The sequence below is a fragment of the Danio rerio genome, chromosome 4 (genome assembly GCF_052040795.2).
Source record: "Danio rerio strain M-AB ecotype USA chromosome 4, GRCz13ab, whole genome shotgun sequence".
Classification (NCBI taxonomy): domain Eukaryota; kingdom Metazoa; phylum Chordata; class Actinopteri; order Cypriniformes; family Danionidae; genus Danio; species Danio rerio.
The window spans coordinates 55159537-55168908 of NC_141024.2; the positions used below are offsets into that span (position 1 = coordinate 55159537).

At 37.1% G+C, this 9372-nt stretch overlaps 2 non-coding genes across 2 annotated transcripts; both read left to right on the top strand.

The window, feature by feature from the left end:
- Positions 1-5905: 5905 nt before the first annotated feature.
- On the top strand, positions 5906-5979 carry trnat-ugu (transfer RNA threonine (anticodon UGU)). The gene has a single exon. It is a non-coding gene; the product is annotated as a tRNA-Thr (tRNA).
- Positions 5980-7611: 1632 nt separating this feature from the next.
- trnat-ugu (transfer RNA threonine (anticodon UGU)) lies at positions 7612-7685 on the top strand. Its single transcript has one exon. It is a non-coding gene; the product is annotated as a tRNA-Thr (tRNA).
- Positions 7686-9372: the final 1687 nt, after the last annotated feature.

Consider the following 9372-nt stretch of genomic DNA (forward strand, 5'->3'; position numbering starts at 1 on the left):
ACGTTTTCCAGCCTACGAGCTAACATTTTGGCCAGGATTTTGCTGTCTACATTGAGAAGAGAGATTGGGCGATAAGAGCCACATTCGAGAGGGTCTTTATTTTCCTTGAGGATAAGCGTTATGACTGCTTGTTGCATAGTTGGAGGAAGAGTCCCAGAATGAAAGGCTTCCCCAAATACATTTGACAACAGTGGAGCTAAGTCATTCCTAAATTTTTTATAGAATTCGCTCGGAAACCCATCAGGTCCAGGTGACTTAGAGTTTTGCATTGACAATATTGAGGCATTTATTTCTTGAACTGAAAAAGGGGCCTCAAGTTCAGCTGCAGTCTCTTTATCAATTGAAGGAATAGTAATTTTATCAAAAAAAGATGTGAGCAAATTTGGGTCCTTAGGAGATTCTGACTTGTAAAATTTTGAGTAAAACTCATAAAAACATTGATTAATCTGCTGATGCTCTGTATGTTTTTGGCCTAATTGATCTTTTATTTGGGTAATAGTGCGATCTGCTGCTTTTTGTCTTAACTGATGAGCTAAAATTCTACCCGTCTTCTCACTATGTTCGTATATTCTATAACGTGTTTTATTTAATAAATTCTCAATATGTTTGGTGTTTAGAAGATTATATTCAATTTGAAGTGATAATCTTTGTTTATTTAGGGTGGGTGATGGTGTAAGGGCTAGTGTGGCATCTAATTTAATTATAGCATTGGTTAATTCTTCAAGCCTGACTTTGTTTTTTTCTAATATAGGAACTATAGGATATTATCTCTCCTCTTAGATATGCTTTCATAGCTTCCCATATTACTAAGAAATATGTTTCTGGTGTTTAATTAAGTTCAAGAAATATTTTAATTTTAGAGGATATTAAGTTAGTAAATGTTTCATCTGAAAGCAGTAACGTATTTAAACCCCAGGGAGAATATTTGTCAAGTGTGACTGGGATGCACAGCGTCATTAATAAAGGTGCATGATCAGAGATAACAATGGCACAATATTCACTATAGCTAATCAGAGGTATAAGATTATTATCTAGAAAAAAGTAGTCTATGCGGGAATATGTCTGATGGACAGATGAGAAAAAAGAATAGCTTCTAGACACAGGATTACGAAATCGCCAAATATCTGATATCCCATATGTATCTATAAATGTTTTAATGGCCTCAGCTGACTTTGACGAGGGAGTAGTTTTAACTGAACTACGATCTAAGGATGACATTACACAATTCATATCTCCTCCTAATATCAAAGAGTGTGTCCAAATTTGCTAGTTTAGAGAAGATATTTGTGAAGAAAACACTGTCATCATAATTTGGTGCGTACACATTAGCTAAGATGACTGAGATATTATAAAGTTTGCCAATAACAATAATGAAGCGCCCTGCAGGGTCTGCTTCTACCATCGAGGCCTCAAATGGGACATTTTTTTCAATAAGGATTGCTGTTCCCCTAGATTTAGAATTAAAATTGGAGTGATATAATTGACCCACCCAATCACATCTCAACCTAAAATTATCTATCTTACGCAAATGCGTTTCCTGAAGAAAAGCAATCCCTACTTTAAGTTGTTTTAAATGCAAAAGTACACTTTTTCGCCTAACAGGGTGATTTAAGGACTTAACATTCCAGCTAATAATATTAATGTTGCAGCCTGATGATTTATTCATTTTATTAATCATTTGAAAAATGTAGCAGAAATCTCTTCTCCCCCCTAATAAAGAAAAGGTACATAAAGTAATTTATAAAATATAAAACTGGTGCAGTTAAACCCACCCACACGTCACTCGAATAAACAGAGTGACTCCCAACCCCATTGATTAAGTTTCCACACATTAAAGTGTTTGTTTTGGAGAAATCACAGTGTAGCAGGCGCTCCTAAACCAAACATCAATATAGAGCGTGTAACCTTCTTTCACTATATTTAACTTAAAGTGGTCATTTTACACAACACAATAATAATCAACTAAGAAGGGAGATGAATTTAAAAGATTTAAAGAAAAAAAAAGGTTGCTTTCTACAACCTCGTTGCGTCTACAAATTCTAAAGATGTCATCTGCTCACCATTTATAGAAAAAAAAAAAATTGAAATATAAAGTAAATAATAAATGTCTTTTTGAAGCACGTTGAATATCTACAGTAGCATCGCCCGTCAGATGCAAAATATTTTGTCTAATGTTCAACATTGTCCAAGACGATATTTCTCTTCACAAATGTCATGGCTTCTTCTGGGTCACAGAAATCCTTCTCGTTGCCATTGTAAGTGATCCTGAGTTTTGCTGGGTGGAAAATGCCATAACGCACTCAGTCTCGTCCTCGAAGCAACTTCTTGACATCATTAAACGCTGATCGTGCGCGAGCCACGCTTGGAGGGTAGTCAGGAAATATGAGGATTGTAGATCCTTAAAATCTGAGGGGTCCCGTCTCTCTAGCTCTGCGGATAATCTTGACACAGTCCCTGTAGTAGTGTAGTTTGGCCACAATTACCCGAGGTTTGCCACCGGGCTGTTTGGGCTGGAGGCCACGGTGCGAGCGATCCATGAGTATTTCTCTGTCAATTTCTAGGACCTAACAACTTTAAGACTGAATCTGGAGAGCTCGAGCCTGGTCCTTCTGCCACGTTCAGTATACGTATATTCGACCTCCTCATCCTACCCTCCATATCAGTGCATTTCTCCTGCAACGCCGAAACAGCCGTTTCAAGTACTCTCACTGACTTTTGTAATGTAGTCACATCATCCAAACATGTAGACAGCCCAGTTTTGACAGCCTGTAGTTCCGATCTCATGTTGTTAAATTCGTCCGAAAGAACAGCTTTCAGTTCGACCCTAAGCAGCGTGGGGATGTCATTTTTCAAGAGCGACAGGATTTCAGCTTTTGTATCCTCCATCTCGGTTAGTTTCTCTGGCGATTTCTGATCAGTACACGAGGCACCAGGCCTACTCGCAATTGTCTTTCCGGTGTAGGTATATTGTCGCAGACTTTTCGCCATTTACGTATCACCGTGACCAAAACAGAAAGAAAATTTGTGTAAACAAAGTATTAAATGATGTTTTGATGCGGTTTGCAAACAAAAGACGCTCAAAATACAGTTAAGTTAATCAAATTTAGCGGAGCTCACCCAAAACACAACCTATTCCATACCTGCTCACTAGCGCCCCCCTGATTTGAGGAATTTTAGACCCCTAACAATGCTAAACACAGATTTTAAGATTTTAGCCAAGGTTTTAGCAAATAGATTTAAAAAGGTTTTACCCGATATTATCAAAACTAGTCAGGCATATGGCGTGAAAGGGAAAGATATCACAGACATAATTAGCAGTATAAGAGATTTAATACAATACATGAAAGAAAAGAGAAAAAATGGATATGTAATACGTGTAGATTTCGAGAAAGCATTTGACAGAGTTGAACACAATTTTCTATTTGAGGTTTTAAAAAGGTTGGTTTTGGGAATAATTTTTTAAGATGGATCAAGTGTTTATACAACGGAGCTATTAGTCGTATTAAAGTTAACGGTTTTATTACAGACTGTTTTAATGTAACACGATCCATAAAACAGGGATGTCCACTCTCTGCCCAGCTGTACAGTCTAGTGACTGAAGCTCTAGGATCAGCTATAATAAAAGATAAAGGAATACATGGAATTAAAATTGTAGAAACAGAAGAAGAACAGAAAATTTATCAGTATGCAGACGATACTACACTGATTTTAAAAGATATGCAAAGTGTGATAAATGCAATGAAAATCATTGAAAGATATTGTAATGAATCATGTGCTAAAGTAAATATGGAAAAAACTGTAGTCATGAGATTAGGCAATGCATGTATTCTACCTGATGTTTTTAAATTTAAAGACCAGAAAGACATAAAGATTTTAGGGATAACCTTTAGAGAAAATGGGAAAAGAGATAAGGAGATAATGTGGGATGAAATTATCGGAGGAATGGAAAGGAGATTAGAATGGTGGAAACAAAGAAGAGTCAATTTGAAAGGAAAGGTTTTAATCTTAAATACGTTGATGTTGTCAAAAATGTGGTATGTGTTAGGAGTTACCCCTATGGATCACTGGCATGAGCAGAGAATAAAACAATGTTTACTGAGTTTTATCTGGGAAGGAAAACCACCAAGAATCGGATACAATGTATTAATTGGAGCAACCGATGATGGGAGGTTAGGTTTGTTAGATCCAGAGACAAGAAAGAAAAGCATGATAGTCAAAGTGATAAAAAGGTATTCAAATAAAGAATTTAAAGCCGAATGGAAACATGTAATGAGGTTTTATCTTAACAAATGTGGGGGTTTTAATATGAATGATGATATTTTATGGATGAAACTGAAACAAAGCATGATGACTGGGATTCCTGATTTTTATAAAGAAGTTTTACAAGCATGGAGTGAGTTTTTAAATCATGTTGATTTTAAACCAGAAGGGAGGAACATGTTATTAAATCAACCTTTGTTTTTAAATGCTAATATTTTAACACAAGAGAAAGAAGTATATTTTAAATATTGGTTGGAAGCAGGTGTATGTCAGGTTAAGGATGTTTTATATGAGATTAAAGAAGGGTTTTTACCACGCCAAGTAATTGTGGATGCCATGGATGGGATTGGGAAAGATATCAAAAGAGAAACTCTGGTAAAACAATTTGAAATAGTGAAAAGTGCAATACCTAAAGAATGGAGAGTTAAAATTGAACAAAATAATGAAAGCAATGATAATGTGAAAGTGATTTTAAAGGAAAATGAGAAAGATTTTCAAGAATGTGTTCTCAAAATTTTCTACATTTGTTTCAGAAACAAAGTGCATAAAAGACCAGTTTCAGAACAATTTTGGAAAAAAAATCTTTGTGGAAATAGATGAAGAGGGAATCTGGAAGAATTTAAAATGGAAATATTTAGACGCAAAAATTGAAACGTTGGATTATTTTATTAGACATAATGTTATTTTCATTGAAACAAAACTGGCACAAATCGGAAGCAGTGAGAATGCATTATGCAAAATATGTGGACTGGAAAATGAAGGTATTATGCATTTGTTTTTAAAATGTGTTGAATTAAATACATTTATGGCAAAGTTAAAAGAAATGATGAAACAAATGATGCAAAGAGAAACAGAGCAGATTGAGGAGGAGACAAAATGGTATAAAATATTTTTATTTGGTTTTAATGGAAGTAAAACAAGAATTGCCCATTTGTTTCTATCAGTTGCAAGAACTGTAATTTGGGAAAGGAGAAACATTGTGAAAAATAAAAATGCTAAAATAGAGTTATGGAAAATGTATAAAGGAAAACTGGAAAACTATATTAAAACTGTGGAACAATATTTTAGAATGGAAGAAAAAGAGACTGAATTTTACAAAACGTTTATGTTGAATACTCCTTATATTATGTACACACTAGATGGTTTGAAAATAGATTTGCCAGAATGATTATGCTTGTTGTTTTCCTGTTTTGAAACCATCATAATGTCTTAAGAAATGTTTGTAAATGATATTTTAATATGCTTCTGAACTGATGTTTTAAATGTTTTTAAATGTATGTATTGTAAAATTTGAAAAAGAATATATAAAAATAAATAAAAAAATAAATAAATAAATGGATAGCGCATTGGACTTCTAGGCTGTGAGCTGAGCCATTCAAAGGTTGTGGGTTCGAGTCCCACCAGAGTCGCAAGCTTTGCTCTTTTTCTTCACTGACTTAAGGTGTGGTGCGTTTCTAACATTTTAAGCATCTGTCCATCCCGTTTTGCTTCTTTCTTTCATTGCGCAGTGCAGGCTCAGATACTAGGGGTACTCTACAATAAAGCCGATGACTTAATTGAGCTGTTTTAAATAAGGGAGATTAGAAAACAGTGTAGGGCCTAGTGGGCTTGAGGAATGACTCAAAGGCAACCTGTGGTTTTCTGTGGCGCTGTGGCTTAGCTGGTCAAAGCGCCTGTCTTGTAAACAGGAGATCCCGGGCTCAAATCCCAGCAGCGCCTTAGTCCAGGTGGTGCGTGTGCTTGTTTTATAGAGCTTACCGGAATGAATTATAAAATTGTATAGCTTTGAGGCGTAATGAATAGTGCGACAAATAGAGTTAAACAACCTCTTTGCTTGCCATTTTAAGACTTGCTGTCTTTTTTTAGTCTCTGTGTGCAAAAACGTCTTGCCTCCTATTCAGCGTTGGCGCTGTGCCTTAGTTGGTCAAAGTGCCTGTCTAGTAACCAGGAGATCCTGGGTTCAAATCCCAGCAGTGCCTAATGTACAGGTTTCATGTTTGCTTTTTGTTAAGAGTAACGAGTGTTTACGCAGCGGGATGTTTAGCAGTCGGTTTCTTAACAATACTCAAATCCTTAAGAACGCTGCTCGTTCAAGAGGGCTTTGGACGATGGCTTTATATAGCATAGTGTGGTAATGCCTAACCAATTGGACTTTCATATTTCAAGTCCAGACATTCCCACATGCAGCGCTACCGTTGTTAGTTTTTCTTATTTTTTGGAATTAAACAATTAGCCCCTATAAAGGTCGTTTGGCGCTGTGGCTTAGTTGGTCAAAGTGCCTGTTAGTAAACAGGAGATCCTGGCTTTGAATCCCAGCAGTGCCTTGTCCACAATTGGCTGATCTTTCATGGACCAGAGAGTACTAAAAAGTGCTTTGTGTGCAACAGTGCTAGAGAAAGCGGAGCACTCAGGCTCTGAGGCGCAATGGATAGTGCATTGGACTTCTAGGCTGTGAGCTGAGCCATTCAAAGGTTGTGGGTTTGAGTCCCACCAGAGTTGCAAGCTTTGCTCTTTTTCTTCACTGACTTAAGGTGTGGTGCGTTTCTAACATTTTAGGCAACTGTCCATCCCGTTTTGCTTCTTTCTTTCATTGCGCAGTGCAGGCTCAGATACTAGGGGTACTCTACAATAAAGCCGATGACTTAATTGAGCTGTTTTAAATAAGGGAGATTAGAAAATGGTGTAGGGCCTAGTGGGCTTGAGGAATGACTCGTCGGCAACCTGTGGTTTTGGGGAAAAGTAACTGCCACCTATTGTTGAGATCACGCCTTTTGGATTTGTCGTACAAGAGCCTTTTTATGCATGTGCAAAGTAACTGAATAGAAAGCATAGTAAATTTTGCTTCCCCCCCTACTGTCTTAGATGAAACTGCGTTTGGAAGTATCATATCCAGAGGTTTTTTCTTTTAGTGTTAAGACTAAGTTGGCCAGAGCACCTGTCTTGGGAACAGCAGGTGCTAGGTTCAAATCCAAACTGCACCTTTCCCTCAGATTATGGGAGAGTGGCTTTCTGATCTGAAACTCTTTCAATGGCCGATAGCATATGTTTGTCCTGATTTCCATTTTCCGAGCTGACTCTGGGTTTGGATGTAATGAATCTGAAGGTTCCAAAAAACACTTAACACATGATTTAGGATAGATTAAATAAAAATAAATTCATGCACTTTTTGCTTTGATCTTGAACAAAGGCCAGGTTACCGGTCAGGTTTGAGACATGATCATCCAGACTCTAAATGACCGCGTCCGTCTTGTCAGCATTTTCTGCATCCTGACATGCTGGTTTTTGTTGTGTATTATTTTTTCTTCTTCGAATTTTGTTATCGGGCAAATGTCTCTTCCTGCAAATTTCTGTGGCGCTGTGGCTTAGCTGGTCAAAGCGCCTGTCTTGTAAACAGGAGATCCTGGGCTCAAATCCCAGCAGCGCCTTAGTCCAGGTGGCGCGTGTGCTTGTTTTATGGAGCTCACCGGAATGAATTATAAAATTGTATAGCTTTGAGGCGTAATGAATAGTGCGACAAATAGAGTTAAACAACCTCTTTGCTTGCCATTTTAAAACTTGCTGTCTTTTTTTAGACTCTGTGTGCAAAAACGTCTTGCCTCCTATTCAGCGTTGGCGCTGTGGCTTAGTTGGTCAAAGTGCCTGTCTAGTAAACAGGAGATACTGGGTTCAAATCCCAGCAGTGCCTAATGTACAGGTTTCATGTTTGCTTTTTGTTAAGAGTAACGAGTGTTTACGCAGCGGGATGTTTAGCAGTCGGTTTCTTAACAAAACTCAAATCCTTAAGTGTAACTGCCCATGATTTAATGCACTCGCTTTGCTTGCCCTAATTGGAGTCACCACAGGAGGGCGCTCTAGACTTATAGGATTTAAGTGAGACAAAGCAGAGTAAGAGCAATTCACGTTTGTTCACGAGCTAACAGGTACAGCTCGGAAGAATGCCTTGAGCTTTTAGTGTCCCTTCGGCAAGCAGAGCGAGGTATGTTTTGTTTATTGTTTGATTTATTTAGAAAATGTTAGATGTTTTGTAAATGTTTTTTGTTTATTTTTCTATGTTGTTTGTTTGTTTTCTCTAGTTTTACGGTGCTTTTGGTGCCTTTGGTCTTTTGATGCTTCTGTGTATACAACAAAGAACTGAGACGATGATTTATGTGATGAACTTTTTTGCATCCAAGTAAACCTTTTTAAATGCACCCATCAAAAACTCTCTGCCTATTTATTGAAAGCTGAAGGGCTGCTACAGTAAAACTCGCTGCTACACATGGCGTTTGCATCGCGTTGGTGATTCATCACATGAGTGTCATGTTACAAGCCTTCATCTTGTCTGTGGCACTGCATGGCATCTACAAGAGACTGAATCTACACTAGGACGGCGACTTTACACGGTTAACTGGGAAAACTCTTCATGAAAGACTGAAAGGTGACTGCAAACAAACGTTGTGGACTCAGAGGTACAAGAAAGGGAAAAATATTTATCTATTTATTACTTTTGGGATAATTGCAATTTTTAAAGAAAAAAAAAGGGATTTATATTTGTATGCTTTGTTGAATTTGTATGCAGTAATTGAAGTTTGAGAATGAGGAGTGACTAATGATTTAAGTGCTCATGTTTCAAGGTGTTTGTGTAATGTTGGGCTTATATTCATGATGCATGTATTAGACAAATGTTTGCAATTTTAAAGTGCTCAAAGTCTTAAGAGTTTATACTGTTGTTGCACATGTGATTTGACTTATTACCTTTGCTATAATATTTTAGGTGTTTAAATTTGTCTGATGTAAGCAGGTTGCTGATTTAAGTTGTAGACAGACAAAATGGACGACACAGCAGAGCAAATGGCAGCACAAGCAAGTCAAAGGTCAGTTTTTGATAAAGATCTGAATAGTACAACAGAAATGCAACAGGTTAGATCAAGATCAAGCTCTCGAAAAAGAAATCCCACAGAAAAGGGTTTAGAAATGCAAAACAAGAGACAAAAAAGCACGAGAAAGCCTTTAATAAAGCTTATACTTCCTGCAAGCAGACAGCTAAAGAAATTAGATGTAAATTAAAAGCCTTATGCACATGTGATGAGCTTGAGCAAATTTTGAAAGACATTCAAACTAGTCAGGATGTTG